The sequence below is a fragment of the Apus apus genome, chromosome 1, assembly GCF_020740795.1.
Source record: "Apus apus isolate bApuApu2 chromosome 1, bApuApu2.pri.cur, whole genome shotgun sequence".
Taxonomy (NCBI): Eukaryota; Metazoa; Chordata; class Aves; order Apodiformes; family Apodidae; genus Apus; species Apus apus.
The window spans coordinates 140,829,134-140,843,557 of NC_067282.1; positions in this window are offsets into that span (position 1 = coordinate 140,829,134).

A 14,424-nucleotide genomic window follows, 5' to 3' on the forward strand; every position below is an offset into this window, starting at 1 on the left:
TAGTCCCCAGAAAAAAAAAAAAAAAGTCTGTTAGCAGTTGCTGGGGGGTGACTTGAAGTCACTGATCACCTGCTGATTTCATGTCCTGTTGCTATCCTGTATCGAAGAATTTGTGTATCCTGCCCTGGGTTATTTGGTAGTGTTTCCCTGACTGTTCTGCTCTGATTGCGAAGGAGGAAGAAGAAGCAGGATAGGATATTTTTTTGTATGCCCAGTGTAATGCCTAATGGGTGTCTTTCATGACAGACTCCACCACTGTGGCCTCTTCTGCCCTGAATTTCCTCCCACCTGCAGGGTGGAGAACACAGAGGAAGCCAGAACTTCTCTGCAGCCCCAAGATTTGGTCAGAGTCATTAAGTATTTTAAGTACTTTCCATCCTTTTCCTGCTGTTGGTTGCTGCAGCTGCTGTGCCCCATGCTGTTTCTTTGTACCAGAGAGAGGACAGAGGCATATTTTCTTTTCAGCACTTACTGTTACGCAGTGTTCTTCACCATCTCCTGTCTGCAGGCAGAGCAGTTGCTCCTATTCCCCTCTTTTTTCCTTTCCCAAACAGATGCCTTCTATGGTTGAGTACAAATTTCCTAAAAGTAATAATTAAATTCACTGAACAAGGAACACCACGCTTATTTGTGACTTACTCTGCCTGCTCATTTTGGGTGAGCTCAGTGTAGACATGCCTTTACTTAAAGACTACAATCTGAAACAGTGACTGATTTGTCCCGCATGTATGTGTTGTACCTGGCACCCTGGGCTCTAGACTGGGGCTTGATGCACCACCACAGCTGAAAAAAAAAAAGGGAAAAAAAAAAAAGCAAGCAGCAGCCTTGACATAGAAGGAGAGAAATACCTGTATGACAATACAGGGAGTAGTTTGGGTGCTCACTTCAGCCCTAACTTTAACAAAAAACACATCTAAAGTTGTTGTTTTTTCATTAAGCTGGCAGCTGGTTTTGCTTAGCTCTCTAAAGTTATGGCTATGAAACAGTAGACCAGCGCCAAGCCAAACTTGGTCACTGCAGTTGTAGCCATCATGCCAGACCCTCCCTCCATTCCCACACAGATATACTCCAGGAAACACTACCAGCAAAGAGCTTATTGCCCCAGAAGAGCTAGAATTGCAGCACTGTAACAAACCTCTTCCACTTCCAGAAAGTTCCCCTCCAAATCTGCAGCTCAGAGCACCTCGCAGGAAGGTCAGACTCTGTGGAGGAGCTGGAGGAGCACTGTCAGCACTCCCAGCCTCCTGGTGCTGACATCCATCCTGGCACTGGTATCCTTCCCAGCACTGCCACCACCCAAAGACACCCGGCTCCAGGGCCAGGCTGTTGCCAGGACAGGCAGCTGCAGGGTATGAATCTGCCTCTCACCTATTCATTCTGGAGCCATGTGGGGGTTAATGCTTCTCTTTCCCCAGTTGCAGAGTGACCCAGGTGGGGCTAATGACAGCTTGCCTGCTTAGCTAATTAGAGGCTCTGAGAGCAGCAGACTGCAGCTCCAAGCGTGGGGCACTTGCAGAGGGAATATAGTGTGTGGGGGGATTTATTTCCACTTTTTTTTTTTCTTTTTTTCTTTTTTTTTGTCAAATAAAAACCTCTGGCAGGACTAGCACAGCACAGATGGGAAAGAGCAATGAGATGAGACTTCATAGCACCCCTCTCACCCTCCCTCTTCTAATCTGCATTATTCTGGAGTTTCAGCAGGAGGCAGGAGCAAAAGATCAGGAAGGCTGGACCGTTTGTTCCCCTTCAAAGAGAGTTGTTTGGTATCTGATCCAAAGTAATATAATCCTTTGGAGTCCAGCCTAAGTCTCCCTACTTTTACAGCTCACCCATCTTATACCACCCCTGTGGGGTCTGGTGGAGCATGTCCCAGTGGCACCAGTAGTCTGGAGGTGTTGCAGCCCTCCCTCAGGCCTGTCTCTGCCCAGAGGCAGGTGAAGCTCACACTCCTCATGGAACATTCACTCATGGACCTCCAAAGTGCTGTGCAGTCCTGTTGGAGATAACTTCACCCACCCTCCCTGCCTGAGATGTGGCTTCTCCACCAGTGGGGCTGCCCACAGATGGCAAAGCAGAGCCAAAGTAGCCCTTCCCGTTTGCACACACCAGAAGTTTTGTCACCAGGGTGCAAGACCTCAGACAGACAGACAGTGTGCAGCAGGACAGAGGGCTGGGAGGCAGTGGCCACTGGCTAGAGGGCTGAGGCATGAATGATGCCCACTCGAGCTGAAAACCTCCCGGCTGGGCAGGTTTGGGGTGCAGGAGCCCAGCCTGAGGGAGGGTGCTTGCCCCGTGCACCTCAGCTTGGCTAGTCTGGGAGGTGACAGCCTGAGCTGGTGATGCTGCCCCCAGCTATCCCTCCTGTGGGAGCAGGCTGGCCAGCACATGACAACTTGAAGGGGTCTGGATTTTATTACCATATCACCTCTATCATAACACACCCAAAGAAGGCCCTCAGCAGCTGGTAAGCCTGCCCAGCACTCACAGCCATGACCTCAAAAAGTTGTGGTCTGAGCTCTCTTTTCCGTGCCTGCCTGACCCTTTACATACAAATTAGGATCAAAACCAAGCCACTGCTGAAAGGTGTTTATTTTTCCTCTCACTCTTGCAAGCTGCATTTCCCTTGCTTATTTCCAGCTGTTGTTTAGTTCCCTTCGTGTTGTTTTCCTCTGACTTTTCCTTTGTCTCTTTCCTAGGGAAGCAGCACATCATTATGGCCGGTCTTTCTCCAGAGCTCTCCTAGCCAAGGTCATTACTTAGCTTGTGAGATCCAACGAGGTTGCTGTTTGTATGGCTGTGAGACCTATGAAAAAGCAGCTAATCAATTCAGAAAATCATCTGGGTGGTAACCCTACTGTCAGCTTATTTTCTTCCCTTCCACTTAGACATCAAACTGGCTGAAGAGGGCTCTGGGGAATGAGGCAGGCACTGAGAGCTGCTCCTCTGCAGACACATCTGTGTCTTTCATCAGCAGGGCTAAGGGAATACCACTAGCTGGAGAGAGGAAAAATCTCTTTGGAGCTGAGAGCCTTGAGGTCTCTGTCCCCTCACTCTGAAGAGACCCTACCCAGCAGGGAAGCAATCATTTGAAAAGTGGCTGATGCACTAATGTTGTTTGGCAGAAACTGTCACGTTATAGACAGAGCTGAGGGAGGATGGCGACAAAATATACAGCAAGGAGGGTGTTGTTGTGGTAGCCTCATGTCAGTGAGCAGACCCTGGCTGACAAAGTAGCTCCTGATGGCTGAGTGGAGCAGGAATCGGCAACAGTACATGCAAATGGTCTTCCACTGAATTAATTTACTGATGTTGCACCTTGCTTTCACCCACTTCTGGTTTGTGTCTTTGGGGACTACAGCAGAACAGTGCATGGTCAGAGCTGCAAGGCCTTTACCACCACCAGTTTTAGTAATTAAAAGTATAGATGCACAGTGCCTTGTACTCTGGGACTCGGTGGTGTCACAGCTCATTCAGAGAAGATAAGTCACAAGTCACATCTGAAAGCCATTCTCTGTCTGACCAGCCAGCCCTTTGAAGGGTGGGGGTAGATGTGCATGTGTGTGTCCTACCCGTGGATTTGGCCAACAGTCTGGAAAATGTCAAGGTTAGGAAAGGCTGAGCTTCATTTGCTTTTCACAGATCCGGGTAATGAATTTTTCATTTTAAAGTATTGTTCTAGCTTGAAAAGCGACTGTGTAGCACTGGCATCATGGAGCTCCACATCTGTCTCTCAGTTGCTCCGGACCACGTTTCCACAATGTACTAAGGAGGGAATTTTCTGTGTTTTGCAACCCTGCAAACTAAACAGGAGGCCTGAAGATTTAGCAAGGTTTTCCTCTTCATGTGCCTTTATCAACATGGCAGGTTTTGCTTGCTAACCCTTTACATTAATCTCCTACGCTGGCATTGCTTTTGCAAGGGGACGGGGCAAAACTGAGGTGCAGAAAGGGGAAAAGGATCAAAAACTTACTTTTGCCACTACACAGAGTACTTCTAAATTTGAATGCAAATGGGAAGCAGAACCACACAGTAAAAACGAAGGCATTTTCCTCCTCAGCCAGGGTTGAGTCAAAGTCTTTTTTCCCCCTCCTTTGTGGTTGCAGCTTGATAAAAAGATATAAAAGAATGAGCAGCTTGAAAAGATTCACTGGGAAGTCATGTCTCTGTTTCATTGTATGAAATCCAGAATTACTAAATCAGAAACAGGGGTGGCATAAATAAAAGTAGTATCTTTTCACACCATTGACATCTTACCTGTAGAACTTGCTTCTACCAAGCACAATGGAGCTCAGAGGTCTTAGCAGGCATCAGGATAAGTTCAACAGGTCTCAAACATTTTTTTTACAGATGATACTAAAAGCTATAATTAAAGGAACAGAAGTTTCTAGTGATGTAATCCTTGCTTACCAAAGCTGAATTCAACCTTCACCTGTGGAGATGGGGAAGGGTTTTATAAGTAGGGTTGTTTTCCTTCTCCTACCCACTGGAGGCTTTTGTGTCCCTGTTTGTGATGCTGACCACTGGCAAAACTAGCACGCTAGAAGACAGGAAAAGCAAGTCTGATCCAACACAAACTAGTTCCTCTATTTCTACTTTAAATGTCATGTATTGAATGTGGCCACTGTAATCCTGAGCAGTCCTGAAGGTGATGTGAGGTTAGAAGGATGACTCAAGGGGGATGTCTGCAGGGTCCTTACTCCAATAAGAGCTTGTGAAAAGGTGTAAAAAATCCTTTGCCTTAAACAAATGCCTTGGGGCAGCAAGTTCTACGGCTGAACTACCTGCTCAGGTGGGAAGCAAACAACAAAACTCTGTTTTTATCAGGTTTATTTCTCCCAGAGGTTGGTTTCACTGGCTGTGCTGCAGCATTGTCATTTCCAAAGAGAAAGTTCCTAAATGTTTTCTCTCTAAAAGTATTTTTTTCCTTTTTAACCATCCCTGAAGGGTGCCTGCATCACACTAGCAGTGTGTGCATACCAGCTGCAGTTGCTGAAGGGCTGCTGGCAGTCAGAGCACAATTCCCTTGTCACTGGCTGCTGCAAGCTGTAACGGAGACCAAGGACTTACCAGCAACCAAAAAAGGAACAAGCCTAGTGACCACTTGACCATATGAGAACAACCAGAGTTAAGTTACTACTACACTTAGTGGTGTCCACACATGCAGTGGCCTGTGGCAGAGTGCTGGAGTGCAGTGGATGAGCCATAGGGGAGAAGAGCAGGACTCCAGCCATGGCAGGAGCAGAGGGGGAAGCTCTTGGGTGACAGCCTAGGCAAATCCAACAGCTAATGTGAGCAAGTGTAGGGGCAGTTCTTAGCAGATGCCACAATAACTGCTGGCTGTGAGCAGACTGTGACTAACTGTAAGCATCTCAAACAGCAGATGGAAGATCAAGGCATCCTGTTTGTCCCAGTGCCTTTCTTCTGGCTGTTCCCGCCTGCTCTGCCTGGCTGCATGGGAAGGAGGCACATGTAGGGCTGCCTTGCCCAACCTGCCGAGTTTCCTCTCAAGGTGCCCAGCCACTACACACCACTTGACTGGCCCCGCAGCTGTGGTGGGGGCTGGAGCCCCCCAAGAGGAGGATGCAGCTGAAGGGGCAGAGCACTGGGCATCCCTGGGGTTAGCCATGCAGGGGGCTTAAAGGGGGGGACTGGAGGTGGGGAGCAGGTGGCACGGTGCTGAGCTGTTCAGCTGTTGTGTGGCTGGAGAGAGACAGACGCAGCTGGGCGAGGGAAGGAAAGAGCTCAAGGTCTGGCAATCTTTCTGCTTTACAAGTCTCTAGCCGGCGCACAAGTGGGGAGCAACCCAACCGGGACATTGGGGACCTGCTTTGGCCGTGCTGCTCTGGGTGTCTGTGCTCCCACGAGGGGCTGTGCCATGAAGCATCCTCGCAGGGGTGTGATGTGCACGCAGGGAGGCTGTGACAGCCTCACCCCCAGGCCCCCGCCGCTTTGTGCCAGGGTGGAGACCCTGGCAGCAGCCCCTGCTGTGTGCCAGCAGGGGCCCTGGGAGTGCTCTCCAGGGCATACATTTATATCTGCTCATGCAAATAACCTGGAAGTGTCCCCCGGAGTGAGACAGCTGGTCCCCGGCAGCGTTTTTGGGAGCATTCTTTATGTGCCCGTGTAAGTACCCTGGCAATCTCTTTTGGGGCTCGCCAGCAGGGGCCCTGGCAGAGGCCAGGAGGCAGCTTCTCGGTGGCTGAAGCCATGCCAGCTGAAGCTTTCCAGCAGCAAAGCTTTCTTCTGCCCCAAACAAAGAGGCAATGTGGCTAGCGTTATTGATCTGTTTCATGCCTTGCTGCTTTTAAGGCGGCAGGAAAAGACGGAGAGGAGTTTTAATTTGTCCAAATGGTTTTAGACAAGGTTAATACAACTCATCGATAAATGCCACTTTTTATTAAGTTTTAATTACAATGTCATTTCAACAGGCTGGACGTTCCTTGCCTCCTCAGCATAGCCACCGGGGTTTTTGTTTAAGGTGTGCTTCCTTGAGCTTCAGTGATTAATTTCCATTGCAGACCCAGGAGCTGACAGGCTGCCAGAGAGCCCGACTTTCTCGGTGAATTCCCCTCGGCCCCAGTCCCTGTGCTGGCAATTACAGCTCTACGTCAGCGTGGCAACTGGTGAGGCATGCTGGGCTTGGACAGCAGCAGGAGGAGGCAAGCTGCTGGTGTCAGAGACATTAAGATGTCCAGAAACTAAATGCAGTTGTTAGGTCTTCTTTCTTTGTGCTAATGGAGATGGTCCTTTCCAACAAGCTGCAGTCTGGCTGTGCCTCAGTGCCGGTGGTACAGACCTTGGTGAGTTCTATGAAGCCCAATCTCTTGTATTGCAACAGGGATTCACCAGGGCAGAAGCTGGATGTAGAGGTTAGACCAAGATCTTTGAACATGTCCCACTGTTGCCCCTCCTACATCCCTGCCTTGATACATCTTCATCTTGGCTCTAGAAAAGAGTTCAGGAAGGGCGCTGGTGGCTGCTAGCCCCCTCTTCTCCTCAGGGACTGGCAAGGATGGCACAAATGCGGAGTGTTTTGTCTTTCCTGTCATCTCTCAGATGTGCATTTTGGACACCTGAGAGAGATGCAGGTAGGACCTGGTTCAGGTCCAACTCACAACAGGGCGAATAAACAAAAACTACCAGAATCACTGGAGTCAGTTAGATGTTCAGCTTGGCTTACAGTTCTTCCTCTCCAGAATCAAATAATGAATACTGTATTAGTATAAGAAGGTGTGTGCACACATCTGTTACCCCTGAGGCAGGGCTCCCTCCTGTGCACGGAACTGCTTTCTGTCCCCAGTACCATTTCAAAAAACTTTGCTAAAACACAGTTATTTTTACATGGTTGGCAATTTCTCTATTCATTCCCTTTTATTTACAGCAACTTTCCACATCCTTTCCCTGCGGGCAAGATCTTCGTAAGAGTGGAGAACATCACTGCTGCAGAAGTCACAGGGGTGACAAACCCCCTTCTTGGTTGTAATGCTACAAGCCACCCCTCTCTCCACTGCCCTGTACTGTCTTGAAAAGCTAGGGAAGTGGCATGGGTGGTATGCAGCCTTTATCTCTGCAGAAGGTGCCTGAAGGAGGCAGGCAGGGAAACAAGAGCTGAGTTGTAGAGAGCTCACAGCCATGAAAAAGAAATGGCAGCCGACCTTAAGTGGCATTTGCTGTCAGATGAAAAGCAAGAGGGTAAAAAAGTCAGAGGCACAACGAGGTGAAACCACAGAACACAGGTAGTAGTACTACATGGCTTACCTCAGGCTGGATTACAGCAGGTGTTGGTGTTTAAGGAAGCAGAATTGAGGATTAGACTGCTGTATGAACACCAGTTAGAACAGGCTCATCCCAACCAGGCAGAGAGCTTGGCTACAGATGAGGAGTGTCTTCTAAAGGTCTTTTGCTTTAAGATGCCCACTGCTGTTATCATGGGCATTTGTGGTGGTGTGGTGCTTGATTCTGGAGATTGGCAACAGATTATATTAATCACTGGCATCTATACCAGCCTTGAGAAGGCTTACACAGTGTGGTAGCTAGTGCCAAGGCCCTGAGTGCATCCCCTGGATGTTCAGCTGTCTGGGCTCAGGGCTGACTCAGACAATTGTGCAGGTGTCTATGTTGAAGAGAGCAATTCAAGAAAGCTCTGCTAAAAATCCTCATTGAGGACCTGTTGTGCTGTTCACTTGTAGGGTGAGGCTCTTGCACGTGATCCCCACCTGGGCTACCTTGCAACTGTGTTGGATCCATGTCTGTGCCATGTACCCTTTTTGTGTGGATGTTGGCCTATGGATTTCAGTCCCTGAGTTGACCTCAGACCTGTCTCATCATCACGGAATTGCCCAGCAGTCGCTGGACGCTTGGCTGAACCTGGTTACCATCACCAGACCTGCTCTGCTCTTCTTGCTCGGGTGTTGAGGGACTGTGCCTTTGGCAGTGTGGCTGCTGCCCTGTGCCTGCCTTGCTGCAGCCCTCAACTCCAGGCTCACCTTCCCCTGTGGAGCAGCCAGCCCTTGCTGCTTCCTTGCAGCTGACACGCTGATTGATGCCTTCATCCCTGATGTTACTTGTGATCTTGCCTTGGCTGTCACCAACGGAGTGAAACCACTGAAAAACCACAGTGGGAAATAGAGTTGTCAGTCTGCAGAAGATGTATCGATCAGGGAGAATATAAAGGAAGCATCTCTCACATATTATAACACAAAGCAGTGATGGGTGGCATTCCTGCATGTATGTGCCACATACCAAATTCTTAATGTGTGCTAGAGCCAAGAGGGCTGTCTCTCAAACTGAAGAGGGCCATGGGAACAGGGAATTTTAGGCAGATGGTGATCATGGCTCCCCAGGGTTCCTAACGTGCCACTCTGGAGGTGGGGAGCTAAGCTAGATGTGGAGAAGGATCCCAGGGTAAGCCAGAGGGATTGGTCCCTGCAGCCATTCTTCCTCCTATAGCTGATGATCCAGGTTACACAGACTTTGTAGCAGCAGAATTCCTGTACTGTCATACAGTGTATCACTCACACAGGAGCCATTCTCAGAGCTGACAGTGAGGTTCCAGAGCCAAAGCTTGTTCACCTGTGATTTAAAGAAGGTGGCCCTGAGCTACCTGTTCCCAGGGTGGACTGAGAAGTGGTTGTAGTTCCATAGCTCTTCCACGGGCTCTTTGGCTTGAAGACTCCACAAGCTGTATCCTTGAAGCCTGTCTGTGCCTCCTTTTGTGAGGTTGGTGATTATCTTGCAGGTCTTTGCTGAAGAACTTGCAGAAGTGACACTGTGTGCTTCATGCCTTTCTTGTCACCCTAGTTAGGATGGGTGCTTTGAGGACTTCTCTGCTTGCTTTGGTGATGCAGGTAGTGCTGCAGTGCTTTAATGAAAGTGCATCTCTAGGGGCAATACACCGATTTAGGTGAAGGTAAGACTGCACCTATTGCTGCCTGCAGGACAGGGCTGGGAGGCACCAGGGAACAAGAGGCAAAAGTGTTATGGGCTGGGCTGCAATGCCTCTACAGAACAGGATGAACAAGTCTAGGCATGCCAGAAATGCCCTGAGATTTTTCTGTAATGATCCCAAGTGGCTGGGCTCTGCTCTTGAGTGTGTACCCTGGGCAGGTGGCTGTTGCTGTGATGAGCACCTTTCACCTACCTTGTTTTAAGCTCTGTTGCTTAGGTGCTGCTATGGTTGATAGCAATATAAATCCCCACAGAGCTCAGCCCTGCCTAGGAAGCTGGGGAGTGCTTGGGGGGAATGATGTTTTGCTGGCAGAGCTGCCAGTGCTAACTGGCTTGAGGCCAGCATCTGCATTTGCATGATGGTATATGGAGGTACCTGTAAAGGGAACAAGGCAGAAGCCTTGTTTTGACATCTCAAGACTTTGATAAAGTCTGGAGGTTTGCCTAGGCAGGATGAAGCTTGGCTATAAGGCAGACACTTCTGGGGGGAGTAGTCAGGTTTGAACTGAAATGCTCCCCACTGCCTTTAATTTTGTAGTATAAACCCATCCTAAATACTGACTTGCTTGCCTTCTGCAGGGGAGGAAAAGAAACTGTACACAATGGGGTGACTTCTGAGAAGTTGCAAGTTGGATGTAGCTGCAGGTGTGCTCCTCAGCCCTTGCTGTCCTCTCTCCCAAAGCATTTTTGGAGCCTTAGAGTGTAAGATAGAACCATAGTTTTTGGATGCAGTGTAGCATATGGGTCTTCTGGCAGGACTTCTATGAGGTCCCAGGGTGAAAGAAAGACCATAGTGCTGTGCCACCTCCTACTTCTTACTGGTCAGGCTTGAAGTCTGTGTGACAGTGGAGCAACCTGGGTGATACAGACAAAGAGATATGGAGAGCCAGTGAGAAGAGGAGATGGTCAACACCGTGGAGACACAGGCTGTCCTGGCAGAGGTCATGGGGATGGCCACAGCCCCAGAGTAACCAGGGATGAACTCAGATCCTCTGTATGAGAGCGTGATGGATTCCTGGGGCAGATGGGAGGGTTAAGAGTCAGGGCAGAGTTGTGGTTTGCTTTAGGTTCTGGCTGGGGAAGGTAAGTGGGTGAAGCAAGACACAGGGAGGGAAGGAGAGGTTTAGATGGAACTTCTAGGAATTCTGCCCTGCTTCTTATGCTAGGGCCATCTTTCTCAAAATCATGCTGATCTGTGGGAGCCACCAGTCTTGTGATGGATAGACACCTTGGGGCAGGCAAGAAACCTGATGTGACTAAAGCAAAATCAAGAAAATGCTTCCCAAGGTGGCACTGGGCTTCTTCCCTCCCTAATGTAATTCCCTTGAAAGAGTGAGTCAGGTACTCTTGCTAATCCATGATGTTTTGGTTGCCTAGTTTGCTCTCATTTTTGCCCCTAGTAGGTAGGCAAGGGAGAGAACACAAATAATACTCTGAAGACTCTGCTAATATTCTCAGGGACCCTTTGCACAGAAACCTTGGAGACAGCCTGGGACCTGCCCTGGATGGCATCGAGCCTCTTCCTTGAATACCCAGGGCTCTCAGCTCCTGCCCTGGGAGCTCTTGGCAGCTTGCTCTTTGCTCCCAAAGCAACAGGGTGGTAACACACCCCGGCTGCCTTTGTTTTGTCCTTCCTCTTCCCAGCCCTCTGCTGTGGGCTGACAGCAGTGAGGAACAGCCCTGGGGAGCAGGTGGATTTTGAAAGAAATGATGTGGTTTGACTTATTTATTTGCAAGCTCAGCTCAGCAGCAGTCTGGCGTGTGTGCTGGCTGCTGTCGGTGAGCACTGCCTGCTCCTCTTGGGAGAAGGCGAGTGCCAAGGAAGCTGCTGGGCTCCTGGAGCTGTGAGCCCTGCTCTTGTGAGCAAGACAGATTTGAACTTCTGTAGATGTGTGAGGAATAGCCCAAAGCACCTTGTCTCGGCCGCTGGTGAGAATTAATGGCTATTGCATTTGGGAGCCAGGCAATGATTAGCAATCAATGACTCTACTCCCGGAGTGATTCATCATTAAACTGGTAGCTTAGCTCTTTCCCTGGCTCTCTCCATTCTTAGCTCCAGTTCTTGTAGCATCTTGAGTGTCTTACTCATTTTCAATCATCGGATAGCTATGGATGTAGCTCAGGAGGCGCAGAAGTACAGGTGGATAGAGGCATGATTGGGTAGCAAACAGTTTCTGAGCAGGGATGTAGCCCCTTGAGGGTGAGCGGAGCTTGGCTGTAGGCTGGGTAGCAACGCTGTCACCATGACCCACAGCAGACTTGTGTCTTCTCTGCTGCAGGGCTCCTACTGACCTCTGCTGATCGAGTAAATAGTCCATCTTTTTGCCTGGCTGGGCACAAAGAGTGTGTGTATGAATAGAAAAAAACCTAACAACCAACCTGTGCCCAGCCAGATGGGCTAAATAATCAGCAGAGGTCAGGGGGAGGCCCCAAACATCATGGGCCAGTCTATTCTTAATAATAATAATAATTTACAGCACTTAGTACTTTTACATGCTCTAAGAACTTTGTGGGCATTAACTGAGGGCTGGGATTGCTTCGGAGCAAGGACTGGCATTGTCTGGTCCCTCCCAGGCCTACCAGAGAGGTGGGGCTCCAGGAGCAGGATTTCCACAGCCTGCCCTCACTCACTGCAGCATCTGCCTGTGTATTTCCAGCCTTTTCTCCCACCTCACAGTTTTCCTCTCAAAACTAGAGTAACTGCCTTAGGCAGACTTGCTTTAAAATTGCATTCATCTAGCGACACACCCAGGGGAGTGTGTCTATTTTCCTACCACATATAGCAAATAATCACCACTGTCAAGGAGGACAGCCAGGTAAAGAAGTGGTCCTATCTCACAAATGAAGCAGCTGGCACAGAGAGGATCACTAGCTGGTAGAGCTGGGAATGCATTTCACAGCTCCAACCTTCTCTTCCTGGCTTTACAGTGGTATTTCTGGAGGATGACCCAGATTTCAGCATGTTCAGAGAGGCTAGGAAGCTAGAAGACACCCTGACCCTCTGTACTATCAGAAATGCTCCTTGGTTTGGATTTGGCTTACACAAAATGGGTTGTCTACACAGGAAACACAGCCACGCTTGCAACACCCCTGCGTCCAGCCTCTGCTGGGTGTGTCATCACTGTAACTTTTGCTGCCACCTACACATGCTACAGGGCTTTAATCTGGGGCTAGGATGTACAGTGGGATCCAGCAAGCTGATCCTCCTGCAGCAAAAAGAACTTTACAGGATGCTGCAAAGGACTGCACGCTATGCCCAGTTGAAAAAGGAAGTGAAAAACTGCATGTCCACAAGCCTGATGCTGCTGCCTCTGCAGTCCATCTCCCTTGCTGTGCCCCACCACTGGAACAGTGTTCATGCTCCCCTTTTGCACTGCTGCTGCAAGGGACTGAACAGTGGATGCAGATACCCAGCTGTGGCAGCAGCAGGGAAGATGTGAGAGGGAGAGGTGGGGAAACATGCTGGAGGAGATGGCAGCCATCGCCTTGAAGAAGCTCAGAAGGTTTGAAAAAAACTGGTTCGCATACAGAACTGAAACTGAATGAAGGGGAATTCACTGAGACCACTAAGTGGTGGCCACCAGCTATATAAAGCTGCTTCTGCATGTCATGTGCAGCTGGGCATAAAGAGTGTGCTCAGCTTGCACAGAAGTACCCGTGACAGCTTTGAAACAGGGCTTTTGAACACTCATGAACACTGCTAGGTACAGCTGCAGCAACCGAGAGATCAGCATGGGCTAGAAAACACCCAAGAACCTAAGGAATATCTGAGGCATTTGAGTAGGGAGCAGGCATGACTGATGTCCCTGTCAGCCCTAGCTAAACAGCAAGTGGGCCCAGAGCCAGGGATTTAAGACTATTTCTAGTCAAGACTGGGCAGAAGTTGCAATTGTGATCTTGTGGACAGACATACAGAGCTATTACACAACCTCCATCCAGGCTACCCACTTCTCAGCAAGCATTTAAACTAACTAAGAGGTGTATCAGTGTGGAAATTATCCTTATAGCATTCCTTGTTGGTCCTTTATACAGGGCAAGTCTTCCATGCCTCGGTTCCCAGGAAGGTCTGTAACCTGAGCTGAGAACGCCTGCAGGGACTAGAGGAACACAAGTCCTACAAATGGGGCTTCTGGCTGGTAGCAACCATAACCCAGCTTGGGTTGTCTTGTTTTCCCTCCTTCTGCCCTCTGTGTCCAGATGGATCCTGCCTAAAAGCAGCTGTGGTCTTATTTTACCAGTGGTGGCCCCATATGATTTTTATTTTTAGAGTGTGGACCACACTTTAATAGAGAGTAAAGTATCTCAAACACCTTAGTTCCTAGCACAGCCCTTGCATCATCTGTACAGCACTCTCCTGGCAATGGCTGTGATTGCTTACATGGAATAGTCCCATTAAAGAAGTGTTTTATCAGTGGACTTAGGTTTTATTTTTCAAACTTGATTTGACAAGATGAACCAGTGCTGCAAATCTCCAAGGCCCTCTGGCAGGCATTTCGAAGACCCCTGCTTGGCTCTGAGCTGCTTGTTGAGGTCCTCCGCACAGTGTTTTAGCTCCTCTCAATGCTCCTCCCTGGGAACCTGTCCCTAGGGCCCACTTGCTTGCTGCAGAGATGGTTTTCTAACTGCATTTGGTTTTATGGTCCTAACACCAGGCTTTACTACTGGGAGATAATTAGAGCAAATCCCTTCCTTTGCTTATACTGTTCCCTTGAAGGTATTTGTAGGCAGAATGCTTGTCCTTGCTGAACAGTCCCTTTTCTACTCCATGCTCTTCCCTCTGCAGTCTCTCTCTGTACCTCCTTGGATTCCTTCCATCAGCTATGCAGAACATTGCATAGTTGGGTGAGTCTTCCACTCCTCTGCTCTTCCTATGGGACCAGGATCATATAATCTCAGGACTCCAGAAAAATGTCCAGACATGTTGATCCTAAGGGGGGTCAGAGAGCATTGGGGGATTCTGGCTGATCCCTGCATGGA